The 26,019-nt window shown below is 35.1% G+C and overlaps 1 protein-coding gene across 1 annotated transcript in view; it reads left to right on the forward strand.

Annotated features, from left to right (window-relative positions):
• The window catches only part of GULP1 (GULP PTB domain containing engulfment adaptor 1), a 741,807-nt gene that overhangs the window by 301,958 nt on the left and 413,830 nt on the right, over positions 1-26,019 (forward strand). The window contains exon 4 of the mRNA XM_053215424.1: positions 11,271-11,349. The gene's annotated coding sequence lies outside the window, so the exon portion shown is untranslated. The remainder of the gene's footprint in view (positions 1-11,270; positions 11,350-26,019) is intronic.

Genomic DNA, 26,019 nt, shown 5'->3' on the forward strand with positions numbered 1-26,019 from the left:
TTATTTTACTGGTCTAAGTTACTGTATCCATCTGTATACACACCACTGTGTAACCAACTGTTTTCCTATGGTCATGCACTAGACCATAAGCTCTTGGAAGTTAGAGATGCTCTTAGTATCCAGTGCAGTGGGTTATGTACACATGGTAGGTTCTCAGTAAATTATCTACTGGAAGAAATATCCACTGTGCTGGGGGTGGAGGGGTGCACACGGTTCATCACTGAAAACTAAAATTTAGATATAGGGCTCAGTAAAGTGGGACAGACTTCTTGACTACATTTCACACTGCGAAGTAACCATTCTAAGAAATACCAGTGACAGTGTCTGTGCCTGCTGATCAATACAAACTGTCCTTGTAGTCAAATTTGAATTGCCTGCAGAGACAGAAAAAGTAGTGTATCATTCCATTACATAGTATTACCAGGCTATTGTATTTTTGGTTTTAGTAGCATTCAACAAAAGGGAAAATTACATCTGATCATTACGTTTGAAATTGGTGTAAACTGTTGTAAACAGTTGTGAAACCAACTGTAAACAGTTGTGAAACCAAAATTATCACTTTTGCCTTTCCTTTTTTTAAACATTTAACTGTTACTTAATAAAGACATGACATTAAAGTCATGTTTATATTATTGGCATGCAAATAATTATAAGGATATTCCTTGCTTACCTAATTTGAATATGTATTTTAAAGTTTTCATAAGCAACAAATTTCTACACTACCTCAGAGTATATGGGTTCCTTTTCAATGAAATATAATTGTGTTGCAACTTATTTAGGAATAATATTCTAAAGACAGAATACATTCCAATAATGCTTATTGCAAAAGTTATTTTGGGGAGTTGGGGGTATACTCACACAATGTCTTTCTAACTTAATTTTGTGTGCACAATTGTGTATAGTAATGTGTATGCACATGAAAATTCGAGAATCACCAAACTACTAGAGCAAGAGAAAAAACAAAGTGAAAGTCTCTATGCAGGTACCAGAACCTCCAGATTGTCCTACCTTTAAGATAACTATTTAATCCTAATGGATAGTAGAAAGAGGGTACTAACTTGACTTTAACATCCAACCTCTATATCATGCAGATGCCAGAGCTTAAATAGCTCTCATGTTTCTAGAGTAAGTATGGAATGGGTACTGAATTCTAAGAGTTTGAGCTTTCTCAAAGGCTTTACTCTGTTAAGATGTCTTAATAATTATTCCTCTTTCATCTTTGTAAATGTTAGTGCATTTTTAGAGCCACCCACTCAGATGTTCCTTGAACACACACAGCTTTTGCCATCTCATGGACTTGCCATTTCCTCCTCCTCCTGAAATCTACATGGTTCAGTAGATGGTAGAACCATCTACATGGTTCCTCCTCCTCCATTAATCTACATGGTTCAGTTTTTCTTCTTTAGCTCAAACATTACCATCAAAAGACCTCCCAATACCAGTCTATGTATAATAGCCCTCCCCTAGCACTACCTATTTATGTTCTTCATCTTATTTTCTCATAGCACTTGTTACTATCTGATGTTTACTTTTTTTTGTTTATAGTTTACATTGCATACTATAATTTAAGCTCCATGTGTTCATGGATTGTCTGTTTGTTTGCTGCACATTTCCAGACAATAGTAGGTGCCCTGGTCATAGTAAGTTTTCCATAAATAATTGCAGAATGAAAGAATAAATGAATGAATTAAAAATTGAATGTGAGTAAATGAGTGGTATAGTCTGCATGCATTAGCAACTCTACTCGCATGCATTCTCATGTGTGTGTGCACACATATGATCTTTGCTGCATACTTCATTTGACAGCCTGAATACGTTTGAATCACACCCTCAAATTTTTGTGTATCAGTCTTTTTAGTGTCAAAAAACCATTACATTCCACTATATAAAGAACGAAAGAATATGGGCCACCTGGGTGGCTCAGTTGGTTAAGCATCCGACTCTTGATTTCAGCTCAGGTCATGATCTCATGGTTCATGAGATTAGCCCTGTGTCGAGCTCTGTGCTGACAGCACGGAGCCTGCTTGGGATTCTCACTCCCTCTCTGCTCTTTCTCTCTCTCAAAATAAATAAATAAACATTAAAAAAGAACAAAAGAATAAACGAAATCAGTGAATCTAAAAACTGTGTCTTTGAAAAGATAAAACTGATAAATTCTAGCTTGCCCAATTAAAAAAAAAAGTTAAGAAAGTACAAATTACAGTATCAAATAAAGGGAGGTCATGACTTCCAAGTACACAGACATTAAAAACATGGAAAAGAAGTACTACAAGTAACTCTATGACTACAAATTTAGTAACTTAGATGAAAGGGGCCAAATCTTTAGAAGATACAAGCCATCAAATATAAATAAGTTCAACTAAAGATCATAACATTTTATTAAATCTGTATGTAATATGGACCTTCTAAGTTTCACAAATGATCATTAAAGACTCACTCTGCAAGGGTGTGATGAATGAATCTTGGTACAAATTGGATCCAACCTTCAAGTATGTTATATTTTCAAGCATGAAACTGACAGAAATAGGAAGCAAAAATTATTTCCTAATGCTTAAAACAATTTCTCATACAGACCTATGTAAGTGACTAAAATTTCACCCTTAGAGAGATAACACATTAACCATTTCCAGTCAATAATACTACAGTATAGATTTTGTTATCTAATTGTGGAAGAGGAATGAGACAGAGGATATAAATTTTAGTAAAGATGAATTAGGTAAAATAAAGACAAAAGCAAAAATATGTATAGTAATTCTTCAAGTAAATTCTTTCAATGGACATTATTGCCTTCAGTCCTCCATACTTAAGTCCTATAAACATCTCACTTTGGTATTTCCTCACACTTTTCAAATGTACTTTTCCCTTTAGCTCACTGAATGATTTACAGCCCTTTAAAGAAGCATGGCCTATCACACTGCCATGTGTTTGCACATGATGTCCTGAAATGATGTTTCCCTACTTGACCAACTAAATGGACTCCATTCAAGTATCTCCTGAAGCTTTCCAGGTTAATTTCTTCTTCTAAACATAGCAACCTGTGATTGCTTCTAGTATACTATTTATCGTGTAGAATACAAATTAATTGGATTGAGAAAACTTTGTGATTAGGGACTATATTGTGTTTTGTTTTGTTTTCATCTTAAGACCTGATCACCAAACCCAGGATCTGAATAAAGGAGTTCAAAAATGTTTGTTGAAGAAAGAGTGAATTGTTTGAGAGGGCATGAGCTTTAGAAACATAAATGTAGATATTTTCTATTTCAGTGGAAAATGGTTTGTAATAGAAAAGACAGGTAGGTCTGTCATCAGAGCATGCTGACAACTAGTAAGACTAGTTTATGCTAATATGAAAAGGCATACAGCTTCATGGATAGCACAGCCCTAACCTTGAGGTTAACATTGATTAGAAATGGAAAATGTACACAAGAGTAAAATAAGTGAGAAGAAAGGGTAAATTTCCCAGAACTAAAGCCATGAATTCTTTCAGGAGGGCAAAGTAGATGATTTATAGGTCAGGGGAAATTTGAAGAGCTGAAACAGAGACTTAATTCTTCATCTGGAGACTAGCAAAGGCAGGATATAACAGTTTAGAGGAATCCACAAGGTAGAAATTCATCAATTCCAGAGCCAAAAAAATAATGAATGAGGGGATAGAAATGGTTGGGAAGGGATAAAGAATAATATCACAATGAAATCTAAGAAGCACATTCTGAAGAAGACTGAGGATCCCATAAATCTTGGCCTTTTATGACGAACCTTTTTTAGACTGAAGAATGATCAGTTTTACTCATCAGTCAAATCAGTTATTGATTGTGCTAAATTGATCGACAACATGAAAATAACTAGAGCATTCTTAAATATCATTTAGGAAAGGAGTGTAGAAAGAATCCTAAGCGAATTCACAATCGAGGAAAGTCCAGAAATATCAATGGTTGTCATTAGTTTCCTATATCTGATAATAATTTATATGTGTTTCAGAGAAATTAAAAATTAGAGTATTTTAGAAAATACTCCTCTTTCTATAGAACATCCAGAAGGAGTGAAATAACTACATGCAAGCCAAATACTTATTATGCTGGAGAAAAGAAGGGATGAAAAAAAAGAAAAAGGCCAACCTGGGACTGACTTGGCTCTAGGGACTAAAACAACAGAAATGTGTCCTGAATAATGAATGACTAACTGAAAGAATGAAAAATGAACATGCATTAAATGTGATTTAGTCACCAGACTTCACATTAGACATTTTCACAATGTTACTCTTCTCAAAAATTGTATGGATTAAGAGTTATCATCTCCATTTTGTGGATAACATCATTCAAGCTCAGAGAATCATCTAGTCAGGATCACCTACTTGCAAAAATTATCTAGTCAGGAAGTGGTACATCTGTGTCTGAAAGCCAGATCTTCTGATTAGAAGTGTCATTCTCTTCCCTGCATTCCATTCTACCTCTTCTCTTCTGTTGTGCTCTACTTGAAGGGCAAATGGGTATTTGAAATCTCTGAAATCTTAGACGGCTAAGAGAAAAGTAACAAAGATAATTTCACCTGCATCTTAATTTAGCTAGGAGCAAAATCTCAATCAAAAATTTCATCAGGGGGTGCCTGGGTGGCTCAGTCAGTTGGGCTTCCAACTCTTAATTTCCACTCAGGTTACAATCCCAGGGTCATGGGATCAAGCCCCATGTTGGGACAGCAGCACAGAGCTTGCTTGGGATTCTCTTTCTCCCTCTCTCTCTCTCTGCACGCCCCTGTTCATGCTCTCTCACTCTCTCTCTTTCAAAATAAATAAACTTAAAAAAAATCAGAACTTTTCTTGGAATTATTTCACTTCTGTATTTTTTAGAATAACTTGGTGATTGTTTCTCATTTGAAACCATTAATATTCAATTGTCAAATGATGACATCATTAACATTTGATGAAGCATTTAATTCCGTTTCAAGTAATTGTTCTGAATACAGCTTTTCAAGAAACTCAATATAAATGCTTAAGAGAAATTAAATGAATTATATAATATTGAAATATAACTTTTATTTCTAATTTGTTAATTTGGGTACTCAGAAACCGATTAAATATTTACAATGTTAAAATATAGTCATTTTGCATGTGAAGGGACATTCAGCAATGCTCTCTTACAGCTTTTTCTCTTTAGTACTTGGAAATAGACCTAGAAGCGAGTATATCACAGATAATCATAAAATAGATGACACAAATGAGTAAATCAAAAGCCACACACAGAATATAGATTACTAGCCTTAGGACATTAACTGCAAAAAAAATCGTTATCTTAAACCAAAACATTGAGATATTAAAACACTGAGTGAAAATAATGATCTCTGTAATATGAAAATAAAAACTGTAAGTTCAAAAGTTAGAAAATTAATAGAAAGACAAAATATTTCATATATGTTCTAAGGAAAAAAATTTATTTTCATATATACTGAAGTCTTTTATATAATTTTAATGAGGCTATATTTACTGTGATCTTTGTACTTACAGATAATACTAATCAGAATCATGTATTCAGAAGCATAGAAATTCAGTATTTAAATATAATCTGCTCATTTTTCCAAGTGTTATTATCAATAATTTTTACATAGACTTCCATGAATTTTCAAAGTTCTAGAAGAATTTTATATGAATCAAAACAAAATAATAGATTTTTACTTATTATTACTGTTCCATTATATAAATACTATAACTTAAAACAGCAATAGAGCTAGTTAAAAATTATAATTGGAAGTAAATAAAAAATTAATAAAGTCATTGAGACTAAATAAATATTTAAATAATTAAATATGTATGATGAAAATATAAAAATATGTTTATAGTTTATAATTTTCTTCCTCTACTCTTACGTAGCAATTTATTTTACTCCTCTTTAAAGCTTTTATTGGATACTTAAGCTTTGAGGCTATATTTTTATGTGTTCTTTACAGACTGAAATGTAAGACATTTTACAAGAAGAAATAAATGCAGACTAATTAAACAAGGATTACCTACATTTAATTTAAAAATAACTTTAGCATGTGTCTTTCTGTCCTGTTCCCTTTTCAAATAATACTTCTCTGAACTGCCTTCAGGATTTAGGATTTATACCTGTTCTTTTTTGTAATAGTAAACCTGAATACATAAACCTGAAACATAAAATTCTCTTTGACAACCAGCTTTGCTCTTTTCAAGCCCACATTACACTGATTCCTGATGTCAGATGTGATGACATTAAGGTAAATATCCTCTCCATGAAAGTTTTGAACATGGATTATTTAGGATTTTACTTACTAGCAACGGTAGGTTTTTGGACTTGCCGGATTAGTTTCCATCTCTCCTAAAATGTACCTCCTTGAATCTACAGGCTTGTTTTGATAGGCCAGCAGTGTGTCAGTCAAGTTCTTTACATCTATAAATTTATCTTATAGACTTTCCCTGTCTAAAATGTCACCATTTTATTTATTTTTTTTAACGTTTATTTATTTTTGAGACAGAGAGAGACAGAGCATAAACGGGGGAGGGTCAGAGAGAGGGAGACACAGAATCTGAAACAGGCTCCAGGCTCTGAGCTGTCAGCACAGAGCCTGACACGGGGCTCGAACTCACGGACCGCGAGATCATGACCTGGGCCGAAGTCGGCCGCTTAACCGACTGAGCCACCCAGGCGCCCCTAAAATGTCATCATTTTAAACATTTCAAAGTACATTTGATATTATTATAAAGTAACTCTATCACTGTGTTTTAAAGCACAGAGATAATTTCAATTTATTAAATGAAAGTTGAATTCCAGCTAAGTTGCATTCTCAGTAAAGAAATAAGAAAAGTCATATTTAACTTCTCCAACTTTTTTGTGGTAACATTTCACATCCTGAAGCAGTCTTATTTCTAAAAACAAGTCATTTTTTTTGTATGAGTTTTTGTAACAACCTACACATAACCTTGAGAAACTCAAGTGTAGTTAGTTCATCCTTTTCTAGGCACCTTAGGGACTCTTCAAATATTATCAAACATTTTAAGGAAATAAATGTGAGATTCAGTCTCTATGTGTGTCTTACCATCCCCCTCTCCACCAAGCCCAATCTCAGATTATTTTCTGCATATTGTGCAAATAATTTGTTTTCATTATTTATCTTCCTAATGCAGTTATATTAACAAAGTTGTTAAGCTTTTCATTCTTGGTGATATCTGGGTAATTCCAGTGTTAATATTATAGTTGTTCTTATTTTCATTGATTTGAATTCCCAGAAATTCTTGGAAAATATAGCCAGAAGATTCACAATATTAAAATAAAACTAGCATGAAAGTCTGACTATACGAATAGACAAGGGCCATCTGTACTCAACAATAGAACTATGACCCACAACTTTGGAGACAATCAGACCATAAGGCCAATCCCTAACCTCTGCAGCAGTCAGCCCAGAACAGCCAGGATTTGGTCAATAGTTATCAGTTCCTCTAATTTTTGCCCTTGCTTCCACCTAGGATGAACTAGAGAAAGCCATATATGCTTCCCAAGCCAATTCAATGAGGATGTTGTGTTGATACTTAACCCACTTTCAGCTTCCTCACACCAATCTAATTAGGGCAGATCTTTGTGTTTTTTCCACTATAAAACTTTTCAGTACATTTGCCTGCCTTTGAGTTTCTGCCAAATACAGGTGATGGTGGCTGATTCTCATGCTATAACAAGCTCTGAATAAATAGCCTCTGTTTGTTCTCATTGGGGTGATCTTCATTTATTTCCACAAGCAGTATCTCAACACAAAGCACAACAGTTAATCCACGGGCAAAGTCAAAGAAAGATTGTTAATGCTCATGATTCCAATGCACTAAAGTTTCACCCTGAAATTATATCACTTGGAGTGATCCAACAAAGGATGATACATTATTGTGAAATGCAGATCATAGTTTCAATGCCTTTTCAGTTTGGCATTTTCTCCTAACTTCCTCACCTGAAAAATGAGATTTTTACATCCCAGGGAGGTATCTCTAGGATGAGGGACTTTTATGCTAAATGAGATTTTTACTCTCAGGGAGGTATTTCCAGGATGAGGGACCATCAAATTTGGAAAATTGGTTACCCTATTTTTTTCTTTATCATGTCCACCTAGTATTATTATAAGCCAGAAAAATCTTTCAACCTTCCATGACTCCTATTTCTCACATCCTTCATATCCAACCAGTTTCCAGAGGCAGGTTCTTCATAAATGTAAACTTTGAGGCCTCTTGCACACATGGGCCCCTCCCGATACCCTGAGATGGGCTCTACCAATGTGCTCATACATTCATATGTGTTCATTTTTCCAAAGTAATCATCACCATCTGTTAAGAGAGCTGTCTCCACAGTGATCTTCCCTCATCACACTTCCCTTTCTGTTGAGTAGTGTTAAGGTGACCACAAAGCATGAGTGGAATCCAGCGAAGAGGCAATTCAGTTGGCAATATTTCGGTTTCATTTTATTGTAATACATCAGTGTGGTTTATAGTCACTTCTGTGAATGGTTACATAATTGCTAGAAATCCTGCTGTAGGAATGGCTTCCAGAAGGATTTCCACCCACTATGCTGACACACCCAACATCACAGCAGGAAGGTGAAAAGCCAGAAATTTATCACTGTGTGAAGATGTTCCCTGGCGTGTGGCACTACAACTATGAGAATGGAGGAGCAAAGTGGTTTAACACGGATGGAACCAGAAGCTAATATATGGGAAATTCTAATCTTCAGACATAATTTTAAAAGAATATTCAGTTCCCACAAATGCCTTAATCAAAAGTTATTTGCATTTAGAAATAGGATTTATAAGGCAGCATGTACATTCATTAACCTGCCATACTTTTTTTCTTCCCTTTTTTTGATTAAAAAAATGCTTGAAATAACATTTATCAAAATTACTGTGTTTTGGGGCATCTTGGTGGCTCAGTCGGTTAAGTGCCTGACTTCAGCTCAGGTCATGATCTCATGGTTCATGAATTCGAGCCTCACGTCGGGCTCTGTGCTGACAGCTCAGAGCCTGGAGCCTCCTTCGAATTCTGTGTCTCCCTCTCTCTCTGCACCTCCCCTGCTCATGCTTTGCCTCTCAAAAATAAACAAACATTGAAAAAAAATTACTGTGTTTGTAGGGCACAGTCTGCAGCAGTACTGTCAACAGCAGATACAACTGTGTGTAAAGCCACATTTTTTTTGCATTTGAACTATCAATTTTAATTGATCAACTGTAACAGAAAAATTTCTTAATTTCTTCCAAATCTTTCCATAGAAACTACTGTTATAAAATTACTGTCATGGGGCTTCTGCTCTATCAGTTAAGCGTCAGACTCTTGATTTGGGCCCAGGTGATGATGTCACAGTAGTGAGATAGAGCTTTGCATCAAGCCCCACCTTGGGCTCCATGCCGGGTGTGGAGCCTGCTTGAGATCCTCTCCCTTCCTCTCCCTCTGCCCTCCCTGCTTGCACTCTATTTCTCTCTCTCTCAAAAAAAAAAAATTACTGAAATAGGAAGATATTAAAGAGTATGCATCCAAAAGTTTATATACTTATAGGTATATATAGAACTGTGTCAGGAAAGTAACTCATAGGAATATTATGTTATTTTTCTGGATTTTATGAAATTTGTAATATTTGTCAGCCTTTGAAAGTTGCTAATATACTGTGATTCTTTTTCTCATTATAAACTAATGTGTGCTTTCATATCTAACTTTGTATTTGTAATTTTGAGCACTTTTTCTTAGAGCTCTCAAATTCAAGCCCTCCAGCCTCACAAAACTAAGTCTAGCCCTCTCTAGAATTTGTCTCCTCCCCTTCACCCTCTGTGCCCTGGTTCAGGAATTCATTCTTTCACGTACAAGCCAGACAACAAACAAAGTGTCTAACTGGCAGCTCTCCTTACGTAAGTCAGTCCTCCCTGCTACTACCAGGGGTAATGTTCTAAAATACAAATTTATTTATCCATGGAATGCAAACCCGTGTCCTTTACAGGGTGCCAAGAACATTCCACAGTCACCACTTTCTAAACCAGGCTCCCCTGACCCATGTACTTGAACTACCTCCTCACATTGAGCTATTCGCATTCTCTCACATTCACTTTTTTTTATTTATTTTTTAAAATTTACATCCATTCACATTCACTTTTGAGCATGAAGCTCCCTCTCTCTGAGAGGGAAGATCCAATTAGTCCTCAGGGTCAACCCCAAATACCACCTGCTCAGTGAAGTTTTGCTAAACTTATCCACTACTCAGATGCTCTCAAAACATCTTGCATATTTTTTATTTCACATCTTTCACTTCATATAGCATTTTCTTACTGATAAGTATGTATCTCCTACTAATTAGTAAACTTTTTGAAAGCAGGGTCTTTAACAATATCACCATATCATGAGCAGAGCATGATGCTTGCTTGACTTAGCACTCATTCATTCATATGTTCATTCATTAATCATATACATATCTCTTTTCTTACCTGTTATATGTGTCAGATGTTGTGCTGGGTACTAGAGAGAAAGCATGGAGTAGAATCATAATAGAATTAATAAATGAATGATTATCTTCAGATTTTGTCATAAAGACAAATATATTGCATCTTTACTTCAAGTCTGTTTATGTCATCGTCATAGAACTAACAGAATATATCCTCTTGTGTTCAAAGGAGCAGCTGTGTCATAAAAGTAGGACTGAACTAGGGTAAAAAAAGACCTGGATTTGAGTTTCTGGGCTATCCTTAATGACTAGAGATCATGAACAAGTCCTGTGAATATCTCTGGTGACAGTTTTCTTATTTTTAAAATGAAGAAACTATTTTATACCTCACTGGCACTGTAAGAATTAAATGATACAATAGAGGTGGAACTGCTTTGTTAACAATTGTCTTACGCAAATGTTAAGGTGCTCTCCTTTCAGATAATAGGTGTTACTGATCTTCTGCATCTGTCAATACCTTTCATTTGCACTTTCAACAGCAAATCACTGTATTTATTATTTACTGCCTACCTAGAATGAAAACCACCAAATATCACTTACTCAATCAAACCGCGATATCACTCTATTCTCAGAGATAATGAAGCTGAACTGAATCTAAATGGGAATATGTTTTGCTAAATCATAGTCAGAGTCCTAAATGTGAATGTCAAAATGGAACTATAACTCTGGGTCGAGTGTGGTAACAAATGTAGGATATTCTAACAGACATATTCAAGTTCAGTATTTATCAGACAAAAGGTAGTATTTTACCTCACAATTGTAGTAAGTGTAAAATATGTTTAGTATTTTTCTCTTTTTCTCTTTAGAACTGTTGGGGTCTCCTTTAGAGGAACAGGACCTGAGAAAATACAAACTCATTCTGCTTGATACCTCTGTTCACGCCAGGTAAGATTAAATGTGTTCCTATAATCATTTTTAACACAGCTGTACTCTTTGTAGTTAACAACCTACAATCTGATTTAAGAGAGGAGAGGATTTCTCTAAGTCAGTCAGAGAAAGACAAATACCACATGATTTCACTTATATGTGGAATTTAAGCAACAAAACAGACAAATTATCATGGGGGGGTGGGGAAGAGAGGCAAACCAAGAAACAGATTCTTAACTATAGAGAACAAACTAATGGTTATCAGAGGTGAGGTCGTTGGCGGGGAGATGATTGAGTGGAGGATAGAAATTAAGGAGCACACTTGTGGTGATGAGCATCGGGTGTTGTATGTAAGTGTTGAATCACTTAGTTGTACCCCCGAAATTAATATTACACTATGTTACACTGGAATTTAAATTAAAAAAAAAACTTTTAAAACAAGAGAGGAGAGGATTATCTCTTGAAATTTGAAATAATTTACGAACTGCTTAATTGACTTGCTGTTAAGAGAGCTAATCCAAAATTTCAGAAAAGAATTTCAAGCCATACCACAAAAAGTTATGGTGTCATGTTTTTAAGCCTAGAATGGTAAATAAATAGAACCTTATATGGTAGAATAATATTTTTCATACTATCAGTACTTTTTTCCCTCTGCTGCTAAGAAATCCCCTACTTTTTTTTAGCGAAATAGTTGAACATTCACTCACATACATTTCACAGTGGAATTAATCTCACTGCTCATGTTTTCTGCAACTTAATTAACAAAGCCACAAAGAGAGGTTTAAGGCAACAAACACACAGAGACAAACAAAATACTACAAAAGCTGGGAGATACAAGAAATCAAACTATCTTAACTAGACAGAGAACAAATTTCAGAATGAACCATAATCAGATACTAAAACTACAAGAAGAGAAGATCTGAGTAATAAGTCAATAGAAATAAGAGACTGAAGGCAAAGAGATTCATTTAAATAGTTGTTGGACCAGAAGATAGGCCCAAGGAAATAAAACATATTGTAGAAGATGTGGCAATTTAGTATATTCTTGTGATGCAAACTGCATTGAATATTCAAAGATACACTATATTTAACTCAGCTGTTCTTTTTTTTTCCTTTTTTGTACTATGTGTATTTTTATACCTCAGTTTGGATTAGTCACATTTTAAAATTTTTATTTACTTATTTTTTAATTTAAATTTTAGTTAGTTATTATACAGTGAAATATTAGTTTCAGATGTAGAATTTAGTGATTCATCACTTACATAAACACCCAGTGCTCATCACAAGTGCCCTCCTTAATCCCCATCACCCATCTAGCCCATCTCCTACCCACCTCTCTCCATCAACCCTCACTTTATTCTCTATCACTAAGTCTCTTGAGGTTTGTTTCCCTCTCTTCTCTCCCCCGCCCTCCATATGTTCATCTGTTTTGTGTCTTAAATTCCATATATAACTCAGCTGTTCTTAAGATCAGTTCACACTGAATCAACCACGTGACAATATCGTCTCCATCTCCAGTGGCATTCTATGCTTTGGTTCTATTCAAAAACAAGCAATTCGTAGTCTCTTCTGTCTGACAATGGATGCGGTGATTAAGGACACAACAGTCATTTTCAGACCAGAGGATAGCAAGAACATGCTAAATATGGTAGAGCAGGAAGACAGGAGATGGAGCCCTTGTTTCTATCCTTGAGCCGTCATACCATCGCTAGATGATTCAGCTGTAGACATTTTGTTATGTAAGGTGAATAATCTCCTAAGCATTTAAGCCCCTACAAGTCTGGAGTCTGGTTGGCTATTGCTCACAGCCAAATGCAACTCCATTTATAACAAGGGTTTATTTCCCTGCCAGATTCATTGGATCATATAGATCTCCCTCCTTTTTTCCACCCATAGCAGCTACAACAGTAGCAGATGCTCCTATAAAACTCCAAGACAAGTGCTCTGTTGTCCAAGGCCTACTGTCTTTCTCCTAACATTTTAGGTGGCTAGTGGAGGTAAGACAATCATGTCCGACTATAGTCAATCTTCCCTGCTTTGGAGTGGCAAGCTTGGCCTTTCTAAACAATGTGAATGTTCCTAATATGCAATCAGTTGATTAAGATATTAAGAAACCACTATAGGGGCGCCTGGGTGGCGCAGTCGGTTAAGCGTCCGACTTCAGCCAGGTCACGATCTCGCGGTCCGTGAGTTCGAGGCCCGCGTCGGGCTCTGGGCTGATGGCTCAGAGCCTGGAGCCTGTTTCCGATTCTGTATCTCCCTCTCTCTCTGCCCCTTCCCCGTTCATGCTCTGTCTCTCTCTGTCCCAAAAATAAATAAACGTTGAAAAAAAAATTAAAAAAAAAAACCCACTATATGATTTCAATGGACTTATTTGATTGCTGTTACATACTGAAGAGATTGTAAGCCATTTCATCACAGTATGGAGAAATTTAATTTTCCACATCTTTTACTTAATACCTTGGCTTATTTAAAATCAGATAACTCACCTATTTCAAAATTTAATTTTATTATATAGGTCAGTGTAGTAAGAAAGTAATTCTTAAAAGTTGATTTTGGCCTTCTTTCTATTATAATGGATCTAATATCAAATATGATTAGAGTCTAAAAATGGCATGTCATTTTCAAAAATAAATTATAATTTCTTTTTAAAGGGAAAGAGTTGCTAAGTCACTTAGAAATTAAGGATTGTTTTGTTTTTAATTGTAATGTAACAAGAATTTTAATTATTATAAAGAATTATTACTATTACTATATTTCCTCTCTCTGGTCTTCAAAAAAAATGGTCATATCACCTCAGAATCATTCTGTCAGAATGATTTTACCATTAATTAAGTGCCTTGGCTTTCTTTAACTTTGATTTCTCTTATTCATGTATACTAGTGAGCATTGCATTATATAGGTATTATACTGATGTTTAATTTTAGCAGCTCTTTTATATTGCAACAGACTAAATATTGTGTCCCTCCAAAATGCATATATGGAAATCCTAACTCTCTGTGTGATGGTATTAGGAAAGGAGAGTAGAGGGCTTTGGGAGATTAAATCATGAGGGTGGAACCCTTATGAATGGGATTAGTGTCCTTATAAAAAAGACCTCAGAGAGCACATTAATCCTTTTTCAAACTATGTGAGTATACAGTGAGAAGCCCACAGACTGCAACTCAGCAGGGGATGCTTCCCAGAGCTAATAACCATGCTGGCACTCATATCTCAATGGACTTTCAGACCCCAGAAATGTGAAAAATAAATTTCTGTTGTTTATAAGCTACTCAGTCTATGGAACCTTATTCTAGCAGTCTAAACTAAGACACCTATAAAATTAAAATGACTGATAATGAGGGATGCCTGGGTGGCTCAGTCGGTTAAAGCTTCCGACTCTCGGTTTTGGCTCATGGCATGATCTCATGGTTTGTGGGTTCAAGCCCTACGTAGGACTCTGTGCTGGCAGTATGGAACCTGTTTGGGATTCTCTCTGTCTCTCTCTCTCTGCCCCTCCCTTGCTTTCACTGTGTCTGTCACTCTCAAAAACAAAGTAAATAAATTTTAATTAATTAATTTAATTAAGTGACTGATAATGAGCTCCTTAGGATCATTCCCGAAATAGAAGCACATGACTATCACATAGTAAGAAATCATGTGGCTTTTCCCCACATTTCTATCATGGCATGAATTCATATAGTTCATTTTCCTCTGTGTCTGATGTTCACAGCTAAAATACAGCTCCACAAAACCAAACCACAGTAAATTCTCCCCCACTTCTCTTGTTCCTTATCCTTTTCCTTTTCCTTATCCCACATCTAATAGTTGTATCTCTATATAGGCTTTATATGACCATGACTATGTGAATTTGGAGATTCCTTATACGAAAATTTGTATTTTTAGTCTGTCTCATTTCCCCAAGAGTCTATCAAATTCCTGCCTAACTCCCAAAAACCATCTCGATTGTCACAAGGTAGCATTGATGTACATATATAAAAAGAGAAATATTCATTACTTCAGTAAGCTTTAAAACACCTCATAACATATTATTCACCTGTTTGTAATGGGATTATGTGTTTGAATGTCTGTTCCCCAACTAGGCTATGATATTTATCCCTAGCTCAGAAATGTCTTTGGCAAACATAAGGTTTTCATATATTTTGACTGAATTTGATTGCAATAGACTTGAGATCTGGGACTAAGTCTTCTACTTTCTTTATAATTCTCTAGGAGATTTAATAGCACTCAGAATATATTTAGCAAATGCTGAAAAAAAGAAAATGAGGTTAGACTGAATATCTGGCCTTAAAAGTACTAAGCATTGGTCCTTCCATTCTAGAAAAAGAGTTAGTACATTCTCCTTTATTCTTCCTAGTAATTACAACTAAAAATCCTGGGCAAAATAAGGAAGTATCAGAAAAACCTAAAAGCAGAGAAAAGGAGGCAAACTAACTAGGAATTTTATGACTTGAGGAATGACCTAGAAGTGAATTCTCTATTTTTTGTTTGTTTTACCTCTTGTATATCCTAGGTTGGTTAACAGAGAAACCCATAAACTAGAAATGCCAATGTAAAAATATTTTTTTAAAGCTGCAAGAAAGCATAGCTTCTTTATACAAAGACTGGGAAAAGGATGACTCTGTAGGACATAACTCTTTTGACTCTCCTCCAGATCTGGAATAATAAGATAAAAGCTGTGCCTCACTGTTTCCCCCACAGGGTGCCATAGAGACTGTGGACAGAACTCTTTTCCCTCCCTGCCTTACACTAAGTAGGCAGAATCCCTACCTCTTCCCACCGTGCATTGTAGAGACCATATGTCAGAGCCCTAGCAACCATCCCCACACTGCACTACCATGAGCAAAGGTGCATTCCCCTCCCTCCACACTGAACATTGTGGCTATGGAAACTGGAATTGAGCTATGTGGATAATCCCAATCCTGAATTAAGTGAACATCAGCTAAGAAGTAGCACGCCTTCATCTCTCTTTCATGTACTGTGGAGACTTTGAAATGGGAGTCCTGTTGACTCTCCCAAGCTTGCTCAAAATGAATGACAGCAGAGAGGAAGCACCAGCTTCTACCCAGTTAGAAATTGGAAGTCATGCACAGGGATGGAAGGGAGCTGCAGAAAGGGATTCTGTGTATGAAATTCTAGGCAGATTTCAGAGTGACCTATGCATGAAACCAGTTAGAATCACAAAGCAAAATATTTGAAAACCAATCTGTGGTGCAGAATATTACCAAGGTTTCAAATTGGTCATTCATTGAAAAGCACATAAACAGAGCACACCAGATTAACACTGCAAGGTTTTGAAATCTCAATTAGCATTTAAACTACAGCTCACAAAAGTGGGCCAGGACATGCATTCTGAACGTTAGCAGGTGAATTACTTACTAACACAGAAGATATAAATAGAAATAGTCTTATAATATGACTTAAAATTTCCAGAATATATTCCAAAATTATCCATCATATTGAGAATCAGAAATACCAATTTGAATGAGAAAAGAATCAACAGACAACAAAACCAAAGTGTTGTAATTATCTTACAATGATTTTAAGTAGGTATCATAAAATACAAAATACTATGACAAGAAGTTAAGAATGCTGTGGAATCAAATAAAAATAGAAATCTTGGCAAATAAATAAAATTTTAGATTGAAAAATATTCTTTGGAGTGCCAGAACAGTTTTCTGTCTCAATTTTAGGTGGAGGTTATACAAATCTATATATGTGATAAAATTTTATAGAATTATTAAATAACAAAATTGCAAAAAAAGAAGTGCCTGTAAAAACTAGTAAAATGATAATAAAGTCTGTAGCTTAGTAATTTTGCATGAATGTCAATTTCCTGATTTTGATAATTGCACTATGGTTTTGTAAGATGCTATCATTAGGGAAACCTAGTTGAAAGGTACACAGGAACTCTCTGTACTATTCTTGCAACTTTTATTTGAATCTAAAGTTATTTCGAAATAGAAGTTTAAAACATTGACTCAATATAGAATTTGGAACCGTATTTGGTGTGAATTCTTAACTCTAAAATCTTTTTTTCCTGCTCCTGTCCTATGTCATCTGTTGCCTAACAACCTCCTTTCTCATTGAGAGGAATTATAAATGGAAAAATGCCACTGAATTCCTATCCACTGACTATAAAACAATCATATTATTGCTTGGCAACTAGCCCAGGGTGATGGACAAGCAGTTACTGGGGAAAAAAAGCTCAAGTGGAGTCTTTATTTGAAATTTCCTCTGAAACAGAAGGATGTTCATTGATGCAGAATGCGAAGGTGCATAGTTTGATAGAATATAAGCATGGGTATAATTTTGCTGAACTCATATGGGAGATTTCTTGGCAAGCTTCCAAGAAAAGTGTTAAAACAATAATACTCTGAAATATTTGATTCATATGTAATCAATATCATGTAAACAGGTCAAATTTAAACAGGTACTATAAAATCATTCCCTAAGCAAGCTACTGTTCCATTTCAACAAGGAACTGATTTTGTGGCAGTATATTCTAATCATGTTTAGTAAAAATCTATGTTTTCACAATATAAATACAGCAAATGAAAGACATAAAATGACAAATTTACCAAAGTAAACATAAACATAAAGCAGATGGCCTCATATTCCTGCAAATTTGAGATAAAGCTAAATGTATTCCCATGAAATTAACCTCTTTATTAACTTCTCTTTACTCAAAAATTTCCAAAATTCAAGTAGTGACCCAGTGTTGGGAAGCAGCACCTGGGAAGGAGTGATGAAATAAATTTATAGCAAGGATCCAGAATTCACATATAAAAAATAACAATGCTAAACTTTACCTGAGCCCTATTTTCCCAGAAAGCAGTTACTTGTAAGAAATCCCTCTATACTTCTGTTTTTTGAAATCTTTCCTTACCAGCATTTTGTGTTCCAGGAAACAATTTCCCATAAAGAACCACACTTCTCCATAAGACTTAGATAAGACTCACTGTTTACTCTTTTATTGACTCCCCTAAGACCTGGAGATAATTTCCTGGAATATAAATAATAAGACTAAATGTGGACCCTCTGAATTCTTATTCTTTGTCTCAAGAATGACTAGCTGAGATTAGAACTGTTTGTCACTCTGAAAAGAGCTAGACACAGAGATAAGCATTTCCCATTCAGCTAACTGACAAAGGCTTCCCTTGATCACACCTCTAAATCACCCACCTGTAAATTGTGTACTCCTTATGCAAGTCTAAGCCAAAAACACCCTAACTCAACACTCTACTCTTCAGATCTGGCATACAGATCTATTGCAGTTAGACTGAAAAATGTCTCTTTAATTTTGTCTCTGACAACATAAAATGCAATAAGACGTTTTGATTTTTGTCTTGCGACATATTGTTTTGTAGCAAATGATTCTTGTGATAGTAAATTTTAATGTGTCAACCTAGCTGGGCCACAGGCTGTATAAATTAAATATTATTTCTGCATGTGTCTGTGAAGGTGTGTCTGATGATATTAGTATTTGAAACAGTGGACTCAACAAGTAAATTACCCTTCCCAATGTGAGTGGGCAATATCCAATCTATCAAGGGCCTGAATAAAACAAAAAGCAAAGGAAGGGGACATTTGTTCCCTTATTGATGGTCCACATGAGCTAGGATATCAGTCTTCTTCTGCCCTTGGCCTGGGATTTACTCCATCAGCTTCCCTGTTCTCAGGCCCTTGGACTCAGACTGGATTACACCACCAGCTTTCCTAGGTCTCCAGCTTATAGACAGCATATTGTGGGTCTTCTCTGTCTCCATAATTATGGGAGTCAATTCCTCAAAATAAATATAGAAGGTTTTTTTTCCGCCTTGGAGAACGCTAATGCAATTCCAATGCAAGATTTAAATCTTAATAAATTCTAAGATAAATCAGTTCTAAAGCCAGTGTAGACCTTAAGAAGCCATCCGCAGGCCATCAGAATATGTCATCAGAGAATACAGCATCGTAGGTCAGGCAAATGAAAAGGACATTTTCCTGCCAATTTAAGCCTATACCATTAATAAATAAGAGAGAGCTTTCTTATATAGAATTTATAGTTCTATAATAATTATTCCAACTATATTTGAAGGTAAAGTAAGTCCATCATTTCAAGAAAACAGAACTGGGTAAAGACAAACTCTTTTAGTCTCCCTCCTCTATGTGCCATGAAGATATGAAAGATTCTGATACTGAAATCTGTTTGTTTGAATTTTCCAAAGACAAAAACAAACAAAACGGAGTGGACATTGGGGTTACTGAAAAGAACCAAGTGCTGTTTTGTGCCTAATACAGAGAGGATGGGGTAGGGGTAGATTTCATTCATTTTTGAGAGGAAAATGTGCAAGTGGCAAAAGATACTTGTCATTAAAAAAGGGAGTCTATTGGATATATAAACCACATCTTCTTTATCCATTCATCAGTTGATGGACATTTGGTCACTCCATAATTTAGCTATTGTTGAAAGCACTGCTATAAACATTGGGGTACATGTGCCCCTATGAATCATATACAATAGAATACTACTCAGCAATGAGAAAGAATGAAATCTTGTCATTTGCAACAACATGGATGGAACTGGAGGGTATTATGCTAAGTGAAATAAGTCAGTCAGAGAAAGACAGATATCATTTGTTTTCACTCATATGTAGAATTTGAGAAACTTAACAGAGGAAAAGGGGGAAGGGAAGGAGAAAAATAGTTGCAAACAGAGAGGGAGGCAAACCATAAGAGACTCTTACATACAGAGAACAAACTGAGGGTTGATAGGAGGGGGAGAGAGAAAAATGGGTGGTGGATACTGAGGAGGGCACTTGTTGGGATAAGCATTGGGTGTTGTATATAAGCAATGAATCATGAGAATCAACTCCTGAAGCCAAGAGCACACTATATACACTGTATGTTAGCTAACTAGACAATAACTTATATTATAAAAAAGGGGGGGGGAGTCTATTGAAAATGGGAAAAGGGAGGTGTTGATTGAATACAGTGGTTTTTCTTCATTCATCAAGGATGAAAGATAATATTTTCATCAAAAACTGATGCTAATTTTGTAGACTCTTCCACTTCATTACTATGTAACAGTGGCTAAAACCTGTAGGTTACATGCTTCAATATCATTTAAATCTACCTCCTAGTCTTCATTTCAATTGTAATTCTCACAGTCCAACCCACCATTATTTCTCATTTCAATCACTGCCATAGGTCCAAGTTGATCTCCTCAGATCCACTCTAGCTTCTACTCTCAGCCAACTCTCTCTCTCTCTCTCTCTCTCTCTCTCTCTCTCTCTATCCATTATGGTTAGAATTTTTTTTTTTAATTTCAAATGGGATTCTCCTTTTTTACATATTAAATATTTTATATATCTCATACTGTCCTTAGATTTAAAGTCTTACTTCATTAACATATTCTATTAACATGTTAAAATTCTTCCCACTTCTCCCAAGGTCATTTCTAACTTTTCCATCACAATACAAATTAGTCAATCTGTGCTTTTGTTTTTATAACTGCCATTCTACTGTTCCTCCTCAAGGTCATGATATATATTATTCACTCTTCCCAGAATGTTTCTTTTTTCACTTCCTTTTTTTCCGCCCTAAATTATTCTTACTCATCTTCACTTCTCCATAGAAGCTTTCTGTGGTTGAGTTGCCTCGGTGGCTCATTTGGTTAAGCATCTGACTCTTCTTTTTGGCTCTGGTCATGATCTCACAGTCTGTGGATTCAAGCCCCTTGTTGGGCTCTGCACTGATAACATGGAGCCTGCTTGAGATTCTTTCTCTCTCCCTCTCTCTGCATCTCCCCTGCTGGCTGGCACTCTCTCTCAAAATAAAGAAATAAACATTAAAGAAAGAAGAAGATTAAGAAACTTTCTTTGGTCATTCCTCATTTGAAAAGTTAGATACAGTTTATACTCATGTAGCAATATTTACACTCATGGTACTCAAAATTATAAATAAATAATCATATTTTTGTTAAAGTATGATATCAAAGCAAACTGGCCGAAGTCTTGTTTGCATGACAGCTTGTTTAGAACCCACCCATTAAATAGTGAAGACCTTGAGTGCTAAGATACTAAGATTAAAACCTTTCATTAAATTCATAGGAGATTGTCAAAAGACAGCTACTTCATGGAGGAATACTAAGACTGAAGGAAATGTCTGAATGACCAGTCAAAAGTGCTTTGACTCAGCCCAGGAGAAATTGTTCCACATTATTAAGTGGATAAAAGAGGGTTATACAAAATCTAAAAGGACGAGTTACCCTTTGCAGAACAAAATGAAATAGTTGTAAATGTTGGCTGAATGAGACACATTCTTTGGCAGCATTAGAGACAAGATCAGCATTTCAGAAGAAAAAAAAAACTGCAATTCAGAAAAACAGTAAATTTTAGAGCAAACCAGCAACAGAAGTTAGAAAGATTTTACAACTATTTCTGGGAGCCATTTTATACCATTCCTGAGTGTTTTAGGAGATTTGAAAACAGTTCTGTGAGCCATTAAATTCTTTTGTTTTTCTCAAAAATTTAATTAGCTTGTGTTGCAATTCTGTGAAATGTAATATAAAATGTTACTAAATTAAAAAAATTACTCAGATAATTAAAGAAAATTGATTTTTGCTTCCAGTGCAGCATATATACCTAGGGTTTTATCAATGTTGAAAAGTGGATAGACCTTGGATAACGTGAATTTTATTGGAAAACTTAGTTGGGGGTTTGGAAGTAAAGGAAACTCCTGGGATGGGAGGGGAAAAACCCTGACCTGAGCTTGAATTAATAAGTGTAGGAGAAGGTGTAAGAGAGGGATGCCTGGGTGACTCAGTTGGTTGAGCATCATACTCTTCATGATCCCAGGTTCATGGGATCTAGCCCCATATCAGGCTTTGTGTGGACAGTATAGAGCCTGCTTAAGATTCTCTCTATCGCTCCCTCTGCCCCTCTCCCCCAGTCATGCTCTCTAAATAAATAAATAAATAAATAAATAAAGTAGTCTTTCCCTAAGGAACGTTACAAATGTTATGATTGCCTAAAGAGGAAGGAGTGAACCAGAGAGTCTACTGTATTGAACCAAGGAATCTGAAAGAAGAAATAAGATTAGTATCTCAAATTGTTAATATTCTCTGGCCAAAAAAAAAAAAAAATCTTCTCTGGATGAAAGCATCTTCAATTCAGACCCCAGTGTTTATACGTGTTAAGGTCAACCAAATAAGTGCTTTTGTAAAAATAGTCAAATTTATAAGAAAACAATCTTTTTGAGAAAAAGTAATATTGCCCGTAATTTTATATATATAAAATATTTAAAGAAATAAAACAGAAGGAAGTGTCTTTGAAGTACTGAGAATAATTGACAACTTAAATTGAATACTAGCTAAAAATATCTTTCAAGTACAATGAAATAAATTCATTTTCAAAAAAATTATAAGAATTTAACCAACAGATGAATGCTAAATTTCTTTCTAAATGGCATACCTCAGAAAGATTGAAAAGTATCCATCTTGGGATGAAAGTCTGGGGTTACTGGCTGAGAGGGTCACTAAATAAGCTATAACAGTGGCCCTCAGGAAAGATCTTGGGCAACTTGGTAGGCAATACCTGGAACTTTACAGAACATCGGCTTTTCTTTTCGGTTTTATTTAAGGCATTCCAACTCTGCATTTAAGACTAGCATAATAAAGACCATCCATGAAAAATCCACAACTAATATCATCTTCAATGGTGAAAAACTGAGAGCTTTCCCTCTAAGGTCAGGAACAACACAAGGATGTCTCTTCTTGCCACTTTTATTCAACATGGTCGGAAGTCCTAGCCAGAGCAGTCAGACAAGAAAAAGAAATGAGGCATCCATGTTGATAAAGAAGAATTTAAACTGTTACTTTTTGCAGATAATATGATAGAATACATAGAAAATCCTTAAGATTCCAACAAAAAACTACTAGTAGCAATAAAAAAATTCAGTAAAGTGTCAGGATACAAAATTAATACCCTTAAATTGATAGCATGTCTATACACTAACAACGAAATCACAGAAAGAGAAATTAAAACAAACAAACAAAAAAAAACAATAAACAAAAAACACCATTTACAATTGCACCAACAATAATAAAATACCTGGAATAAACTTAACCAAAGAGGTGAAAGACCTATACTCTGGAAAATATAGAACACTGATGAAAGAAATGGAAGATGACACAAACACATGGTAAGATATCCCATGTTTATGAACGGAAAGAATGAATATTGTCAAAATGTCCATATTACCCAAAGCAATTTATAGATTCAATGTAATCTCTATCAAAATACAAACAGCATTTTTTTCAAAACTAGAATAAATAATACTAAAATTGTATGAAACCACAGAAGATGCTGAATAGCCAAAGAAATCCTGAGAAAGAACAAAGCTGGAGGTATCACAATCCCAAATTTCAAGATATACTACAAAGCTGTGGCAATCAAAACAGTATGGCACTGACACTAAAATAGGCAGATAGGTCAACAGAACAGGATAGAAACCCCAGAAGTATCAATCAATCTATGATAAAGGAGACAAGAATATAGATTCGGGAAAAGACAATCTTTTCAATAAGTGCTGCTGGGAAAACTGTATAGCTACATGTAAAAGCATGAAACTAAACTAACTTTCTGACACTATGCACAAAAACCCAAAATGGATTAAAGGCCAAAACATGAGACCTGAAACCATAAAAATCCTAAAAGAGAACACAGGCAGTAATTTCTCTGATATCAGCCATAGCAACATTTTTCTAGATATGTCTCCTAAGGCAAAGGAAATAAAAGTACAAATAAACTCTTGAGAGTACATCAAAATAAAAAGCTTTAGCACAACAAAGAAAATCATCAAGAAAACAAAAACAGTCTACTGAATGGGAGAACACATTTGCAAATGATATATCCAATAAGGGGTTAATATCCAAAATATATAAAGAACTCATACAACTCAACACCAAAAAACCAAACAATCCAATTTAGAAATGGGCAGAATACCAGGGAAAACATAGATTGCCAACAGACATATCAGGTGATGCTCAACATCACTTATCATCAGCGAAATGGAAATCAAAACCGCAATGAGATGTTACCTCACATCTGTTAGAATGGCTAAAATCAAGAAGACAAGAAACAAGTATTGATTGGTGAAGATGAAGAAAGAAAGGAATCCTTGTGCACTGTTGGTAGGAATGTAAATTTGTATAGCCACTGTGAATAACTGTATGGATGTTCCTCAAAAAATTAAAAATAGAAATACCATTTGATCCAAAACTTCTGCTACTGGGTATTTACCCAGAGAAAACAAAAACACTAATTTGAAAAGATATATGTACCTTTACATTAATTGCAGCATTATTTACAATAGCCAGCCTAAGTGTCCATCAATAGACCAATAGATAAGAAAAATGTGTGTGTACACACACACACACACACACACACACACACACACACTGGAATATTGCACAGTCATAAAAAGGATGAGATCCTGCCATTTGAGACAACATAGATGGACCTAGAGGATACTATGATAAGTGAAATAAGTCAGACTGAGAAAGATATAATATGATTCCACTCATAAATGGAATCTTAAAAAAATGAATAAACAAAAAGAATCAGAGCTATAAATACAGAAAACTGATGGATGCCAGGGGGGAAGGAGATGAGGGGTTAGGCAAAATAGATGAAAGAGAGAGGGAAATACAGGCTTCCAGTTATGGAATAAGTCACAAAAATAAAAAGCAAAGCCTAAGGAATACAGTTAATGGTATTGTAATAGGAATGCAATCGAACGGACAGTAGCTATACTTGTGAACACAACATCATGTATAAACTTGTCAAATCACTAAGTTGTACACCTGAAGCTAATGTAACATTATGTGTCAACTGTACTCAAATTTTTAGGTAGATACGTAGATAGGTAGATGATAGCTAGATAGCTAGATAACAGATAAAAAGAAAAAAAAAAGACTGGGCTCACGATGGGAAGCCTCATAGATATCCCACTGAGAATGGTAGAGAGTGAATTTGGAAGTGTTAAGAAAGACTTTAGAAATTAGGATTCCTCCAAATTCTTCAGTACCACCCAAATAACTTATTTCAATTAAGCCAAATTCTATTTTTTTGCCAGTTTTGTTTGATTGACTTAAACATGGCCCCAGAGTTTCTCCAGAAAAAAAGACATTCAGCTATTTTTTTCAAAATCTGGAGACCATTGAACTTCAAGTATAGGAATTAAACATGCATGGGGAAATTTCAATAATTGCATTATCTATACAAATAGTAGGTTGAAAAGAGAATCAAAATGAAGGATTAATATATTGTTGCATAACATGTTTAAAATTTCTTCACAATATATTAAATGTGGAATGCCACACTACAACATAAGAAAAACGATTGCATTTCATATTAGTTCCATGAAACAGGAGATGTGCTTGTTGAACCCTAGTGGTGCCCAATGTTCTGCTGGAAGAGAGTTAAAGGATCACTTCTAGAAATATGGCTTGCAAGATGTAGTAATCTTCTGAAGGTTGACAATAGAATATACTAAGATTAATTTCTTTAAACTAAACAATACACACACACATACACACACATAATGGTTATTTTCCTCCTGATTAGACATTTTCCTTTAAGAATGATGAAAACATTTATTTTCTCCTTATTATCTTGCTTCTAAAACTGAGCACAACTTTAT

This window comes from Acinonyx jubatus, chromosome C1, assembly GCF_027475565.1.
Source record: "Acinonyx jubatus isolate Ajub_Pintada_27869175 chromosome C1, VMU_Ajub_asm_v1.0, whole genome shotgun sequence".
NCBI lineage: Eukaryota > Metazoa > Chordata > Mammalia > Carnivora > Felidae > Acinonyx > Acinonyx jubatus.